Source organism: Camelus dromedarius, chromosome 27 (genome assembly GCF_036321535.1).
Source record: "Camelus dromedarius isolate mCamDro1 chromosome 27, mCamDro1.pat, whole genome shotgun sequence".
Taxonomy (NCBI): Eukaryota; Metazoa; Chordata; class Mammalia; order Artiodactyla; family Camelidae; genus Camelus; species Camelus dromedarius.
Window position 1 is genome coordinate 20,797,403 of NC_087462.1, and position 15,706 is coordinate 20,813,108.

The window sequence follows — 15,706 nt, forward strand, 5'->3', positions numbered from 1 at the left end:
CAGCGAGCTCCCCAGACCCGGCCACTTCCGGGCCTCTGGGCCCTGGGGTTTCCTGTGGCAAACTACCAGGGTCTGCAGGGCAGGCTGGCTGGGCGCTGGGGAGTTCTGTTTAGGTCTGTTGAGCAGAGGGCACCAACAGTTACGGCCGCAGGTATGAAGTGTCAGATGTCCTGGGACCAAGTCGTACGAGATTGGCTGTACACCTCAGACTGACTAATGAGTAGGTTCTGAGTGAAAGTGTGTGTGTGTATATATATATATATACACTTTATATATCATCCTTAAACAATTTCTGGCCCCAGAAGACACTCAGTGCGAGTTCTGCACACGTGTGTCTTATTTATAGTCAAATTAAAGCTGCGAATAAAGCGCAGATGGGAAATTCCCACTCAGATTCCAGCTGTAAGTGCAGCAGATGGATGTTATCATGTTAGGATTTTCTTGTCTTAACATTTTTCTTTACCACCCACTAATTGTCAACATCCTCCTCACAGTATGGAAATGTGTGGGCTCTAAATAAAAATTTTACTCCCGAGAAAGTTCTCCCTTTGACGCTTAACTCCCCATTTCCTTGCCTCCGTCTGAAAATAGGGTTGAATCTGACCCATTTTGAAATGTCATCGATCGCATATCTTGTAACCCCAATCAGCCACCAGGGTTGGAAGTTGTCCCTAAGTGAGCTGGCAGTGTGGGAAGCCGCCATCTCCATGTTCAACCATGAGGGGGCAGTGTTCACATTCACTCTTTGGTCTACCTGTGAGTAGCCTGTTTCCATCGGTCCATATGAAATGCTCTTATGGATTTTTTTTAAATAAATGCCAGATTGTTTTTTTAAAGCAAACATACAAAGCTTATGTATATGGTTTTTGGACGACATTTCACAAAGGACCTTAATTTTCACTGTTAAACAGTAAGGCAAGCTTGTATTCTCCACTTTGCTTAGCTGACAGCCAAGGAATTAAATTATTAGAACAGCTTTCAAGTGATTGTTAATTCAAGTATCTACTGAGCATCTTACTTTGTGCCAGGCACTGTGTTAGGGATACTCAGGGAACAAAACACAGACTCCCTGTCGTCATGGAACTTGCAGTATGTGGGGAAGGGTGGGCAGGTGAGAAACAGCATACTAGAAAACAAACTTGTGGATACCAAAGGGGAGAGGGGAGTGGGGGAGGGACAAATCAGGGCTATGGGATTAACTACTATGTATAAAACAGATAAGCAACAAGGATACATTGTGTTGTACAGAGAATTATAGCCATTGTCTTGTAATGACTTATAATGGAGTATGACCTGCAAAAATACTAAGTCACTATGCTGTGCACCTGAATCCAATATAATATTGTCAATCAACTATACTTGAATAAAAACAATTAGCATACTAAATAAATCACTTATTACATTAGGGAATAAGCGTTTGGGGGAATGTGGAGCCAGCTAACAGAGAATTGGAATATAGGCATGGGGTCAGGTTTGGTCTCATGGAGGAGGTAGGATCAGAGCAGAGCAGATGGCCCGGAGAAGAGGGTTCAGCTGGAGCAGAGGACTACGGTGGGAGCATGTGTGGCCTTGTGATTTATAATAAGAAATACATATTTGGTCTTTGTTCTGTTCCTGGCACAGAGGTCCTAAAACCCCCGGAATTTCCTGCAGTGAGAGTGATGAAGTTGTCCTTAGTTATGTTCTTGAGGTGACTTTGGGAGAGAACTAATTAAGGATGGGGGTTGGTACCAAGGGCACCAACCGTGTGATTAGAGGGTTGGAACTTACAGTCCTGCCTCCTAGTATCCAGGGAGGGGAGCGGGGCTGGAGGTTGAGTTTAATCACCAATTGTCCATGACCTCATCAACCCTGACTGTGTAATGAGGCCTCCACAAAAACCCAGAAAGGATGGGGTCTGGAGAGCTTCCAGGTTGGTGAACAAGTGGAGACTGGGCGGAGTGCTGCCCTTTTGGAGGGCATGGAAGCTCCGCCCCCTCTCCCCATACCTGGCCCCGTGCATCTCTTCCACCTGGATGTTCCTGAGTTACATCCTTTTATAATAAACTGGTGATCTAGTAAACTAAACGTTTCTCTGAGTTCCGCTCTAAAGCCAATTAATGGAACCCCAGGAGGAGGGCTCGATGGAAACCTCCCATCTATAGCCTGTTGGTCAGAAGTGCCAGTGACAAACTGGACTTGTGATTAGAGTCTGAAGCTGGGGGTGGGAGGCGTCTTGGAGGACTGAACCCTTATCCTGCGTGATCTGACACCAGCTCCAGGTAGACAGTGTCGGAATGGAGCAGAATTGTAGGACGCCCAGCTGGTGTTAGAGAACTGCTTGGTGTTGGGGGGCAGGGGGGAACCTCAGAGTCAGAGCATGATTGACTGGCACATTTGGGGACTAGCGTGGAAGCCACTGTGGCTGGAGCAGAGCGTGAGGAGTGGGAGAGAAGTAACACAGGTGGTCGGAGAGACGGGTGGACAGTATCGTTAACAAATGGCCTTGTATGTCACTGGGAGGGTTGGCCTTATACTCTGAGGGACATGGGGAGCCTACAGAGGACTCTGAGCAGAGGAGTGACTCGATGTGACTTGTATGTTGATGACAAAGTGAAGGGGATACGAGCAGAGCGGGGAGACCAGTTACGAGGACAGTGGCAGCCACCCAGGTGGCAGGTGCTGGTGGCTTGTAACTGGCTGGTGGCAGTAGAGGTGGTGAGAGGTAGTCGTAACCTGGATGTATTTCGAAGACTGACCCACGGGACAGAGCTTCCTGAAGGAATGGATATCATTCTTGAAGGAATGAGAGAAAAGACTGAGATTTTTGGCCTAAGGCACTGGAGGAGGAAGAAGGTCAGGAGTTGGGTTTTGGACACACTGGGTCTGAGATGTCTGTTAGACACTTAGGTCAAGGTGACAGGTAGGCAAGCGGCTGTGTGAGTCTGGAGTCTGGGACAGCAGTCGGGGCCAGAGGCATGAGTTTGGAAGTGTCTGGCGCACCGGTGGAATTTAAAGCCATGAGGTAGGGTGAGATCACCCGGAGATCTGAGTATAGACAGAGAAAAAGTAAGGACAGAGAAAAGGGGAACCAGTGAGCAAGGCCGGGAGGGGAGGACCTGAGACAGAGCAGGCGCTCTCCCTGGTTAGACTTCTCGCATCTAACTGTTCTTTTAATCCCCAGACGGGGGATTTTCTCATCTTCAAGAATCTGTATTTTTCATCATCGTCTTCATTGCTGTAGTCATGGTTGTTACCAGCATCATCCAAAGCATCTTCCAACTGTCGAGCTCCCCCTGTGCATTAGACTCCGAGGACTGCACATAAATGGGGGCCCCCGCCCTTGAGGACGACACAGGATGACAGGGGTGCCTGGGGGAGCCATACGGGGAGAGAGCGGTGCTCTGAACGGAACATGGAAAAGTTTGTTTCCCCCATGAGCCCCTGCTCTGTCTTTTCTCCTCTTGACTGCCCAACTTCTGGGACACAGGTCTCCTTTTCCTCACCCCCATTTCCTCAGCTGCTTCAGTCTGGCTTCCGCTACCATCATCCTCCCCAAAACAAGCTTTGGAAGGTGATCAGTTGCCTCCAGGCTGCTGCTCTGGAGGGTGCCTGCCCCCCCAACCTCCTATCAGCGCTGTTGACCACGCCGCTCTGCTCGTTGGTGCTTCTGTGACCCCCCACCTCTCTTGCTTCTCCTTTTGCTTCTCTGGCAACTCCTGCTCCCCCTTCTTTCTTCATCTTCTCTTCAGCCTTAGATGCTGGCTCAGATCTTCTTCCCTCCCCTGCCTCTAGCTGTTCTCTCAGAGGCAGGGTCATCCACGTCCCCGGAGCTGTAACAGTCATCTAGAGGCTCGTCGTCCATGTCAGTGAGCCCCAGACCCCTCTGTTGTCTCCACTCAGGTGTCCCTGGGGCTCCTCCACCACGGGACGTCCCTGAGCTCTCCCTCCCACGCACAGCCTGGCCCTTCTCCAGCCTTCCCTGACTTCCCCCGGCAGCTCTCCCATTTCCCCTTCCCAGGTTCTTTTTCCTTTCACCCAGCCCCTCTCCTTGACACCCCTTCCCACCAGCCCAGGAGAGGAGACTTCATTTAACAGATGCATGACCACCTGGTTCGGAAAGTTTGGAGATGCTTCTATGGAAAAAGATTTAAAAAAAAAAATGTAAAATAAGCTCTGTTTTCCTCCTTGGCTAATGGTGGTCTCCCCGGGGGCCCTGCCTGAGGGTTTGCCCCAACTGTGTTTCTTCCCTAAGCAAGGGCAGAACAAAAATAGCCGGGGGCTAATCTAAGAGATACCAGGCGGGAGTCTCAGCCGTGCTGTCAGGAATGAAGGGCTGCAGGCTGGGGTGAGGGGAGGTGAGTGTTAACCACCCCCGCCTCGGTCCCCAACAGCGAAGTCCCAGGGCCTGTGGCATTGGTCAGCCTACAGTTTGCAATGGGCCACAGTGCACGGTGGTCAGAAGTGCAACCTTGGGGTCAGCTGTCCTGCACAGGGATCGCCCCTCTGTGGTTTCCTCACCTGCCCAACTTCTGGAACACGGGAACAGGCGGCCACACTGACCTCTTAGGGGCAGTGGGAGGACTAGAGGGCAAAACTCAGGCCAAGAGCTCACACTGTAACCAAATGCAATGGCCACTGCATTCATTCCCCTTTCTCTTTGGGGCTTTATTTTGGAGGTCATGGTGCTTAGGTCAAGAAGAGGATGCTGTCTGGCAGGATACATGACCACTCACTGCTCTGGGATATAAGAGGACAGAGGGAACTCTGTCCTATGTATTTAGTAAGAAAGACACCAGGGAAGGATACATGGGATGTGAAAGATGGAAACCTCAAAGTCAAGTTAAAAAACTCCTCATATCATCACTATAGAGGGGACAGCCATTCTATTTCCAAAGGGGACTTTCCTTTGGCTGACCCTTCCTGCCTTTTCCCACTGCCCTGGTCTGACCTTGGCTGGCTTATTGCAGTGACTTTCTGAATGGTTCCCTTCCCCAGGCTCTGAGGGAACTCTGAAGAAACCGAGCACCTTCCAAGAATGTGAAGGAAGAGGGAGAAGGATGGCCCATTAGGTTGGGTGAGGTCATGGAGGAGATGAGGGGAGAGCGGTCACCTTAGGAAAGGGGTTCAGGTTCAGCTCTGAGAGCTTTTAGAGAAAGAGTGTGTATGTGTGGGGATGTCTGCTGTCTCTGACGGGGCCAGGTCTTCTGCTGAGAGCAGAGGGACCAAGGTGGGGTTCAGGGTTGCTGAGAAGATGGATGAGACAGAGACTCATGGGGTGGGGGGTAGCATGGCTGGTCGTGGAGGACAGCAGAGGTTCTTGGGAACTTTGATTCAGGAAAACACAATCCTGTTTAAAGATGTTTGCAAATTTCCCGACATTCTTCCCATCAAAAGTTGGAGTCTAAGTCCTCTCCTCTTGAATATGGGCTGACTTCCGTGGCTTGCTTCTAATAATGGTCTGCAGTGGAAGTGGCACTGTGTGACATCTGAGACTAGGGCATAAGGCAGTATAGCATCCATCTGGCTCTCTCTTTCAGGACACTCGCCCTTAGATCCCAGCCACCATGCTGTGAGGAAGCTCACACCACATGAGCCCACATGCTGGTGTTCTAGTCCAGCCGAGGTCCTAGCAACAGCCAGCATCAAATGCCAGACATGTGAGGGAGGGAGCATTCAAAATGACTCCAGCACCAGCCACCATCTGACTGCAAGTGCATGAGAGACCCTGAGAAAGAAGTGCCTGGCTGAGCCCTGACAGTCCCCAGAACCACAACAGAAAATAATAAGGAATGAATGTTGGTTTTAGCGACTACGTTTGGGGTGATTTGTTACATAGCAGTAGCTAACTGGTGCATGCTGCCAGACCACTCCCAGAGCACCCATTCCTTTCGCTGATTTTGTCCTTATTGAATGAGCATTAATATTTTTCTGATGATAAAAGTGAGACAGGCTCGTCTGAGAAAATTTGGAAAACACCGACAAATTCTAAAGAAGAAAAAAAAAATCACTGGCAAATCTCCTACCTGGAGATAATTGCTGGCACGTAACATTTACTGAGTCAGTGAATGAACTGACGGTTTGGCCTCCATTCCTTTCTGGGCATTTAGGTCATTTGCAGGTTTTTAGAGCGGTAGGTTCTTGACTTCTAAGTTTGTTGTGCCAAGCAAGGTGGAAGCAGGGCAAGCCCTTCTAAGGTTTGCCACCTCCACATTCGTCTTTCCCGGCTAGAAAAGCCTTTCGTGGGACCTTCAGCTTCCTCCATCTGGGGCGCTGACTCAGCCCAGGTTGGAAAAGAGATCGCAGACATCTTCCTTCTGGAAAATGGATTTACGCAGGAAGGTGAGCTCTCGGGGATAATATTTACATCCATCTTTCAGTGGCACTGCTCATGTTACTCAGCATCACCCTGACTTCAAACGCTGCTCTCCAGCAAGCTGTAGGCGCTGCCCCCGGCTATTCTCTGGAGCAGAAGTGGTTGTGTAATCCCAGGGCCTACGAGGAATGTGGCAGCAGCTGAAACCAAATTATTAACCGTTTTCTAAACCAAAAACCTGGAAAGCAAATAGCAGAGGTACTTTTGAGCAAATAACATTCATGATCCAGAATTTTATCAATTGACCAAAATACACCCAGTCCCTTCTGACTTGAAACCCCCAACTCGCAAGGTTATTGTTCTTCCTTATGTTCTTTAACACACTCAAAAAACTGCTTTCTCCCCTAGTTTTTTTTTTTTTTCCAGTGATGTAAAACAGGTGTGAGCAGGGTTACCCAGAGGTACTTCCCCCTTGTCTTTAGGAATAGGGGGTCTGGCTGAGCACAGAGGAGGTTACTTGGTTATATGGTAGGAGATGTTTTGGGAGACATTCCCGTACTCCTTTCCCTTGGGCAGAGAAGGGAGGCCCCCTCCCCTGGCCTGCGGTGGCTTCTGCTGTGTCTGCCTGTCCTGCGTCCTTTCTTCATCTGGGGATTTTCCTTTATGGAACCACTTCTCCCCACTCTCAGTCCACCTGGTCAGGGTGGAGCTCACCCCTCCCCCATGCCAGAGCTGGAGAGGTGACCTGGACAATCAGGGTCAGAGTGATTGGCTCGGTGACTGGCTCACATAAACAAAGCCAGGCCACAGAGCATCCGTCCTGAGAGGTGTTTGCTGGAATTCTCCAGAAAGAAGCATTCCCTTCGGCTGGGATCAATAAGCTTGTAGGAAGAGATCCTGGAGCTATGGAGTGACCATCTTTGGATCCAGTTCAAGAAGAAAGCTGAGAGACAGGCAGAGAGGCAGCACCCTATTGACAACATTTAAGCCCCTGGATCCAGCCATGCCTGAAACTAGATGTCTCTCTGGTCTTCCTGTTCAGGTCAGTCAAAAATCAACTTCTACTTTGGGTTTCCCTCTCTTGCAACTCCAGTTGTCCTTACTGATACAGCCCACGTACTGGAGGACGGAGAGGTTAAGAGGAGGGACTGGCAGGCCAGCCTCCTTCCCAGCAAGGCTTTCAGAGAAGAGCCCTCTGCATCAGTGTGGCCCCAAAGCAAGAGTTTCTGTCCAGACCGCTCCCCGCAGAGGCCCCCGGCCCCAGCGCAGGCCATGGGCCCTCATCTGACTGTTCTTTTACCCACAGTTGTTCAGCTGACCGTGAACTGGTCTTGCCCAGAGCTGGCATTAGCATTGCCCCAAAGCCTGGCATTTGGCTCTTCTTGACATTAAGCCCGGTCCTTGGTCTCACCATGAGGTTTTGGCCCAAGACTGGACCCCACCTGACCACCGAGGGTGGGTCAGGGATGCCTGTTTATGGGACCAGTGATGGAGAATGAAGTAGCTGGGTGTCAAAACCCTTACCAACCCCAGTGTTTCCCATTTTGGTTGCAACCTAATCACTACCTCAAAGCCTCCTCCACCCTTGCCACTGGCCCCCAGTGCCCCGGCTGGAAACTCAACCTGTTTCTCACCTCCCTTGTCTTTATCTCTTCTGCCTGGCCAGTCACTGAGGCCCCCACTTCTACAGAGGCCCCCATTTCTACATTCAGCCTTTGGCTGGTTCAGGCTTCCCCATCTCCTCAATGCAACTTAAAAAAAAAAAATCCTGAGAGAAATTTTTGTAGAACTTGATTGTTTAATTCCAAAATTTAAAGCGAATAGCAGAAGCAAAAAAATTTTGAAGAGGGGCTGGGCACATGTGCCCTACCAGTTTTTGAGATTGATAATAAAGTTGTAGTAATTATAACAATGTGTCATTGACACAGATGCACCAAAAGAGAGGGCCCAGAAAGAGCGCCTTTTATAGATACAAACTGCATGCATCACACACAAATGAAATTCTGAATCACTGAAAGAAGGATGGGCTACTCAGTGAAAGGCACTGGGGCCACTGGGTTTCCAATTAACACCAAAGATGAAGAAGATGATGATGATGATGATGATGATGATGATGATAATTTGATCCTCATCTCACACCATCAAAAAAAAAATAAAGCACTGGAGATTGGTTGCACAATATTTATATACTTAATGCTATTGAACCACACACTTAAAAATGGTTCAGACAGCAAGTTTTATATTATGTGTATTTTACAATAGTTAAAAATAAGTAAGTAAATTTCTAGGGGATTTATTGCTCATCAATCATCAGGGAAATGCAAATGAAATCTCTAATGAGATTTAATTTCACAATCTGCATTTTGGCAAAAATATAAAAAGTCTTGTGATATCAAGTGCCAGTTTCTCTGTGCGGTACGACCGCTCAGGAGACAAACCTGGTGACAGCTAGGAAAGCTGGATTTTTTTTTTTTTTACAAGTTTTTTGTTTAAAAGATTCCCTTTTCAGTCTCTTCCGAAGTGTTGGAAGCTGAACGGTACAAGTTCCTGCCACCCAACCTTCCAGTATAATTTTATGAGGACTTTTTTTTTTTTTTTAATGGAAAAATAACAAGAGGCCCTTCTACTGAAACCAGGTAGGACCCATCAGCTCCTGCGTGGTGGTCTGGCCAGAGCTGGCCTCAGGGAGGAGAGCCTGCGGGGGAGCCTGGGGAACTGGGACCCCTCCTGCGAGGAAAGGGCTGGGAAAATTCATCTGCTCTTTAGTGAAAATGGACCAAATTCAGATACAAAAGCCTCCATGATGATGTCTTCTTCTTGTACTTTATACATTGCAGGCAGCTCCATTTTGTAGCCATATTTTGCAGGTAAAGAAACAAAAGCAGGGCGGTTATAGCCCAGTGGTAGAGCGCATGCCTAGCATGCGTGAGGTCCTGGGTTCAATTCTCAGTACTTCCATTAAAATAAATAAATAAACCTAACTACCTCCCCCATTTAAAAAAAAAATAAAGAAGAAACAAAGGAATATAGATACATATATGCGTATAAATGTATTTTTATATATGTATATATACATATTTGGGGGTAAGGGAAGGAGGGTCCTGTAAACCTAAACACTCATCACATTACGCCAAATCAGCCTGACATCAACAAAGGAGATAAATAACTTCTGGGGGTTAAGTGACAACATGGGTGCAGCAAGAAGGGAAAGGGTGCATGTTTAACTATGAAATACAATTCTTATTCGTTTGGCAGAGTTCAGGTCAGCCCCAGGCTTCCGCACTTGCCAGACAAGTAAGCTGATGATACTCAAAAAAATTAAAAAAAAAAATTCAAGCAGAGCTCCATACCATAGTTTTCCTTCAAGTCAGTTGGCTGGCAGGCCCAGTTTTCTGACCACCAGGAAGACAAACTTTGGCTCCAAGGCAAATGGACAGAAAAAAAAATGTATTTCTAGTTACAACATGAAAAAATATAATATTCATCAAAGAAAGAAAACTATCAAAATCTACTTCCAGCAAAACTGAGGTAGCACTGCTTTCTCTGCATTCAATGCTTTAAGTGGGTCTCAGTACATACAATGTGTTCTAAAAAAACAACTGCTCATTTGACTGACAGGTGCGGCACGTTGATGGATAAACTCAACATGAAATGCAATAGGTCAAAGGAGGAAAGGACAAGAAGTGGGGGAAATGAGGGTTTCAGATACATTAGCTTTAAAGGGGTTATAACTAGACTACAAATGTTCTTGGCTGGCCTTAGCTCTCCAAGAGCTTTAAATCACCTGGCAATTAACACAATGTGGTTAACAGTTACTGATGCTATGCAACTCTGTAAATCTTTAAAAATAATTATTACAACCTAAATTCAACCATGTAAACAGCACTGCACACAGTACAGACCTGCCCTGAGAAACAAGAATATGCAAAACTGGTATCCCTTTGTAATGATAATTCAGCCTAACTGTACCACCCCCTCCCTGCTTGGCACCTTCTCCAACCAAAAAAAAAAAAAACAAACAAACAACCCCCCCCCAAAACCCCAAAAACTATTTTGTGCAAGAAACGGCAGGTTTATTCTATCTGAAGCCTTCAAAAAAAAAAAAAAAAAAAAAAAAAAGAAAGAAAGAAAGAAAGAAAAGAAACACAACATGTAACCAGGTTGCAATATTTTGGGTGAACCCCCCCCCCAAAAGGAATAACAAAAATAGCCAAAAAGTGAAGAAAATGCCTAAAACATGATACAGCATTTTAGAACCCTTTCAGATACAAGGCAGAGAAAGGTGTAAAGTAAAAATTATCCAGATCTTCAGTAATTTCCAGAAAGGTCCAATTCCTCGGATGGCTTTAGGACACGGGCAGATCCTTGCTGCTGCTCCTGAGACAGAGCCACTAGTCGGCTCCTCGGGACACAAGCCCTCCGGCCCTGAGCCCACCTCTCCCCCTTCTCTTTTCCTTCGTTCCCTTTCCCACTCCACAAAGGTACTGAAGAGACCTGGCCAGGCCTCATCTTCACTGTAGATGCTGAAGTCGGGGCCAATCACCTGAGTGACAAAAGGAACATGTTCCAAGTGCCCCGGGAGATGCCTTTGATCCTCAAGGGGTTCTCTGTTAGGAAGTTTAGCCACTGGTCGAATACCGGAGGACCGTTCTGGGTAAAGACTAATTTCCACAGGGTAATGGCTATTTCTCGATGCAGTGACTGCTGCCCTTCTTCAGAGTCCTGGCCAAACTGAGATGTAAGCTGGTAGAGATTCTTGAATTTATCCTCTTGTTTGGCTTCCGTTAAGAGGCTGGGGAATCGTGCACAGATCCCATCAATGCTGTCTGCACTTACTGTTTTGCAGCCATGAAAAAACTCCTTCCTGGTGACTTTGCATATGGTCGCAGCCTGGAACTTCCAAGCCAAGAGCAGCACTAGAAATTCTGTGGAGTCAACATACAGGTCATTGCACAAGCGCTCCATGCCTTCCTCCAAAACTGCATCGTCCCGCTCGGTCCTTAGTAGCGCCTGAACAGTTCCTCCAGCCTCTGCAAGGAAGACCCTTCGGCCTTTGACTGGGGCTCTCTCCCAGCATCTCCCGAGGATGCTGGCAGCTGGCGGGCCTCAGTAGCAGCTTCTGCCTTTTTGGACCCATTGACAAGCGTAACCCCATCTGGCTTGCCACAGGCTGGCAGCTGTTCCTCATGATGGCCTGCACCCCACCTGCTGTGTGACTCGCTCCTGGGGTCACGGTGGTCTCCATTCTCGCCACCCAGAGCTGATGACGGATTCGTGCATTTGGTGACGCACTGGCCCACGATGCTGGGGTGACCTGGCCTCTAGAGTGGCCACCTCTGGATCGGATGCCTTCGTTGCCACTGGCCCATGTGCCTCAACATGCCATCAGCCAGGGTGAAGCGAGAAGCCCCATAAAAAGACCGGCAGGACCCCTACGCAGGGCCGCTGCTCTCCTCTTAGCACCGTCCGGTTCCCTGGCCCAGAGGCTCTATCTCATTTTTTGCCTCTAAAGCGGCTAACTTACACCTAGAATTCTATTGGTTCTCTGAGCTCACTTTCCTTCACTCCTGATTGGTTATTACTCTCACTTCTGATTGGTTATTTTACTCTCACTTCTGATTGGTTATTACTCTCACTTCTGATTGGCTATTACTCTCACTTCTAATTGGTTACTACTCTCACTTCTGATTGGTCCACTCCTCTAACTTCTGATTGGTCCATTTGTAGTAGTTCATTCGCGTGGAGCTCACTCCTGACTGGTCTATTTCTACAAAGCGTGTTCCTGGTTGGTCAACTTCTGTTATACCTTATTTGCATATGATGTTGCAAAGTGTAAAACTGGCAGCCTATAAAATGCCTGTGTAAATCTACACGCGGGGTTCAGAGTTTGAAGTGTTAAGTCTTCTGGGCATCGTGGTGTAATAAACCTGAGTTTTCCAGCTTTCCGAGTGTTGCTTGGTCTCTCGCCCGGATCCAGGTTGCTGTTACAACTGAGCTGTAACACATTTTTCCGCAACAAGAGGAGCTAGCCAACTCAGTAAAACACCCTGGTCCATTGTGCAGAGAGTTTCAGAGCACTGTTCCAACATTTAGGGGAACGGATCCTAGTTGACTGGTATCAACAGAGCTGCCACAGAGCTTTCTCCAAACCCTTTCTAGAAACGACGGCTGCCGGCTGTGTCCAAACCACCTCCCATCGGCGCTCGCGTTTCCGGGCTCCCAGCTGCCGCCTCCGCGGCCACCTCTTCATCTTCGAGAAGCTGGACTTTCATACTCTCCGTACCCTGGTCATTCCACACCGCGGTATGTACCTGAGAACAGGGGTTCTCAGAAATTTGGGGGACTCTTATTATAGCCTTAAAAATGAGCTCTCCAGAGAATTTTCGTTTATGTGCGTATCTTAGAAATGAAAACTGAGAAATTTAAAACATCTAATAACTCATTAACAACAGTAATAAGCCAATGGTAATTTAACATAAAATATTTTAATGACAAGTAGCCGTGTTTTTCAAAACGGAAGATTCGTGAGCGGCGTGGCATTGTTTTACATGTTTGAAAATCTCTGCACTCTCTGGCTTAGCAGAAGCAGCTGGATTTTGGTATCTGTTTCTACGTTGTACGTTGCGGTAAGTTGTTTTGGTGAAAAAAATCTGGCTTCATGAAGATCTGTAGTTAGAAGAGGGGGCCTCTCACGAACCCCCTCGAATAGGCCGGTGACCCGAGGTTCTTCTGACCACTCTTATGTTCTGCTACCTCAGAGCATCTGCTACCTCAGAGCATCTCTTGAACAGGTTCCTAAGCACCTATGTATACACAAAAGAGGCCTCAAAGCATCATTTGTAAAAGCAAATATTGGGAATTACTTAACTGTCCATTTACAGGATAAATGGGAGTGTATTTATTTCATGGAATACTGTGCAACTGTGAAAAGAAATGTATGAAATCTATGTATCAACATGGAAACATCACACAATGTTAAAAAAAAAAAAACTAAGTTATGGAAGGATTCTTACAGCCAAATACTATTTGCCAAATTTGTAAACGTGCAAGAGAATTCTATATTTGTATGGATACATACACATGTAGTGAAAATATTAAAAAATGAATGGTAATAATAAATACTCAAGATAGTGGCTACCTCTGCAGGGGTGAGAGGAGATGGAATTGGGGACGGGCGTGCAGGGGTTTAATATTCTGCACCCAGTTCCAACTTGTGTGGGTTTTTCCCGCACACCAAGCTATTCTCCCATATCAGCTGAGTGTCCTACAATTTAATTCCATTCTGACACTATCTACCTGGAGGTGGCGTCAGAACACAAAGGTTAAGGGCTCTGTCCTCCAAGAATACCTCCCCCCACCCTTATAAAAGAGTATAACTCAGGAAGAGCCAGATGGGACAGATGCATAGGGCAAGGTATGGGGAAAGGGGCGGAGCTTCCATGCCTTCCTGAAGGACACGATTCTCCTCAGTGTTCACCAGCCTGGAAGCTCTCTGAACCCCATCCTTCTGGTTTTTCACGGAGGCTTCATTACAGAGTCAGGATTGATTAGGTGGTTGGCTGTTGGTGACTGAACTCGATCTCCAGCTCCTTTCCCATCCCCACTCCCTGGAGGTCGATGGGAAGGGACTAAAAGTTCTCTTTAATCAAGTAGTTGGTTCTGGCAACCAGTCCCCATCCTTAGGTGACCTAGGGGCTTTCCAAACAAGCCTCTTTAACATCACAAAAGGCACCTTTATTGCTCTGTTCACTTAGGAATTCTTCAGGGTTTTAGGAGCTCTGCTTCCGGAATGGGGTCAAAGACCAGATACATATTTCTTACAGTAAATCAGTGTCACTGGGCTCTAGTAGGATCTGCGTATCGTTTACTTCCTGGACCAGGTGGTAGGGGTACTTTGAGGTTCCCTGCGTTGTCTTCTACACCAGAGCATGTGGGTTGTGCTTGGCATACAGGTGTGCTTCGTTAGACGCTCAGGTGTGCCTGAGACACTGACACCTCAGGGCAGCCTGGCTGAGCTGGACAACGGCAGCCTCTAGGCTATGAGGGAGCCCAGAGGAGTGGGCAGGCCTGGAGGGTGGCCCTGTGGTGCCCCAGAGGCCACTGGGAGCCTCAGTGGCATGCCCTGGTGTGGGTGGGATGCTGGGTGCGGCCAAGGAGATGCTGCCGCCTGGATGTCAACGACCGTAGCTAGCCGCAGAGTGCCCACTGCCTGAGATGGGCCAGGGCCATGGGGCTGGGGCTTGTGTTCCAGATGCTCAGAAGTGGCAGAAACAGACACAGTTGGGCCCACAGGGAAGGATGGGAAGGATGGGGGTGGGTGCTGTCTTCACACAGACGCTTCAGCCAGTGTGACCGATGTGTCCCCTTTAGGGGAATCGTGCCACCTCAGGCAGCCTAGCCATGCGCAGGTGTCCTAGAAGTCAGGGCTTTGTCACCATTTTGAAACTCAGTGTGAAGAAATTTGACTGGATTCAGAACCCCGTGAAGTTCCCACAGTATTATTGCCAGTGAAAGAAAAGAGATTCTTTAAATGTTATTTTGACTATTGTCAATTTTTTGAGATGGCAAAAAAATTTTCTAAGCCTTTTTTTAAAACCACTTACTTTGAAAAGCAAAATTTCTTGGCAGTGATGATGATTAAGAATGTGAAGCCCTCATCATTAAAGCAGGAAGCACAGGTGGCTGTAAGCCCAAAGCTTGACATGAAACTTGCATTTATAGGGGGAAATTCTCATTCAGACTTTTTGAAAATATTTATTCAAATTCCGTATTCAATGTTTTTGAATCTTGGTAATTTATCTATTTAAGATTGCATTGAATAGTTTTACTTTTAAATATATTAACGTTGAAGGATTTAATTTTTAAATTTTTATTTATTTAGTTATTTATGTTTAATGAAAGTATAGTTGATTTACAATGTTGTATGTTAGTTTCTGGTGTACAGCATAATGATTGTTATATATATATTCCTTTTCCTATTCTTTTTCATTATAGGTTATTACAAGGTATTGAATATAATTCCCTGTGCTATAAAGCAGGACCTTGTTGTTGATCTATTTTATACATAGTAGTTTGTACCTGCAAATCCCGAACTCCCATTTAATCCTCCCCACCACTGCTTCCTCCCCTACTCCCCGTGCTGGTAACCCTAAGTTTATTTCCTATGTCTGTGAGTTTGTTTCTGTTTTGCAAATAAATGATATGATATTGGCTTTCTCTTTCTGGCTTATTTCACCTAGTATGACAATCTCCAGGTCCATCCATGTTGCTGGTAATTTATTTTTTTAATCTGAATTATATACTACAAAGGTGTGGTGAATTTTTTCACTAAGCCCCACAGAGAAATGCCTGAAATTCCTCTTGTTCACTGCAGTTTGCCATAGAAACATTACCATTTTGATAAAACCACTT

General features: G+C 46.9%; 1 pseudogene; it reads right to left on the reverse strand.

The window, feature by feature from the left end:
* Positions 1 to 10,556: 10,556 nt before the first annotated feature.
* On the reverse strand, positions 10,557 to 12,030 carry LOC105089400 (DCN1-like protein 3; annotated as a pseudogene).
* Between the last annotated feature and the right edge of the window lie 3,676 nt (positions 12,031 to 15,706).